Source organism: Staurois parvus, unplaced genomic scaffold (genome assembly GCF_062004578.1).
Source record: "Staurois parvus isolate SC_StPar_1 unplaced genomic scaffold, SC_StPar_1.0 ptg000116l, whole genome shotgun sequence".
NCBI classification, from domain to species: domain Eukaryota; kingdom Metazoa; phylum Chordata; class Amphibia; order Anura; family Ranidae; genus Staurois; species Staurois parvus.
The window spans coordinates 1,348,568-1,350,322 of NW_028317912.1; positions in this window are offsets into that span (position 1 = coordinate 1,348,568).

The window sequence follows — 1,755 nt, forward strand, 5'->3', positions numbered from 1 at the left end:
ATATGAATGTGATAAGTGAGCTGAAAATTCTAGACTTCCTATGGTCCCATCTTTCATTTATATGCCACACTCTACAATATTTTAAGACATCTAAATGAGTTTCAAAGAATTCAAAATGTGTGTGAAAAGAGAGCAAAGGACATCAAAGGAAAACCAGATTGTTCTACTCAAATCAATTTACTTTTCTATCATTTGTGATATAGTGAAGTCTAATCCTCTTACCCTTACAGGCGCTTTTTCCTTCCTGCCCTAGAGGGGGACTGAGCGCTGACTCGCATAATAACTATCTCTCCCCACCAGCTGACGAGAAAAGGACAAGTGGAGATCTTTAATTCATTGAACTGTAGTAGTCATGATAAAAGATTAGAATGTACTTTAGGATCTTTGCACAGCAGCAAAATCTGGAATACAAATAAAATAATTTTGGAAGATGCTTTACCTATAGCAGAACTAGAGGGAGTTCAAGGCATATGAATCCTTCAGAGTCTGTGAGGTCAGGGGGCAAACACAATAGTTCCTCCACCACACAAACATTCTGCCTCCTACCAAAAGATGTTGGTCTTTAGTTATGGAAATGTAAAAGCGCTCAGATGTGTGCATTTTATTTATTTATTTATTTCAGGTACTTACAGTCAGGTCCATAAATATTGGGACATCGACACAATTCTAACATTTTTGGCTCTATATACCACCACAATGGATTTGAAATGAAATGAACAAGATGTGCTTTAACTGCAGACTGTCAGCTTTAATTTGAGGGTATTTACATCCAAATCAGGTGAACGGTGTAGGAATTACAACAGTTTGCATATGTGCCTCCCACTTGTTAAGGGACCAAAAGTAATGGGACAATTGGCTTCTCAGCTGTTCCATGGCCACGTGTGTGTTATTCCCTCATTATCCCAATTACAATGAGCAGATAAAAGGTCCAGAGTTCATTTCAAGTGTGCTATTTGCATTTGGAATCTGTTGCTGTCAACTCTCAAGATGAGATCCAAAGAGCTGTCGCTATCAGTGAAACAAGCCATCATTAGGCTGAAAAAACAAAACAAACCCATCAGACAGATAGCAAAAACATTAGGCGTGGCCAAAACAACTGTTTGGAACATTCTTAAAAAGAAGAAACGCACCGGTGAGCTCAGCAACACCAAAAGACCCGAAGACCATGGAAAACAACTGTGGTGGATGACCGAAGAATTCTTTCCCTGGTGAGGAAAACACCCTTCACAACAGTTGGCCAGATCAAGAACACTCTCCAAGAGGTAGGTGTATGTGTGTCAAAGTCAACAATCAAGAGAAGACTTCACCAGAGTGAATACAGAGGGTTCACCACAAGATGTAAACCATTGGTGAGCCTCAAAAACAGAAAGGCCAGATTAGAGTTTGCCAAACGACATCTAAAAAAGTCTTCACAGTTCTGGAACAACATCCTATGGACAGATGAGACCAAGATCAACTTGTACCAGAGTGATGGGAAGAGAAGAGTATGGAGAAGGAAAGAAACTGCTCATGATCCTAAGCATACCACCTCATCAGTGAAGCATGGTGGTGGTAGTGTCATGGCGTGGGCATGTATGGCTGCCAATGGAACTGCTTCTCTTGTATTTATTGATGATGTGACTGCTGACAAAAGCAGCAGGATGCATTCTGAAGTGTTTCGGGCAATATTATCTGCTCATATTCAGCCAAATGCTTCAGAACTCATTGGATGCCGCTTCACAGTGCAGATGGACAATGACCCAAAGCAAAAGCAAC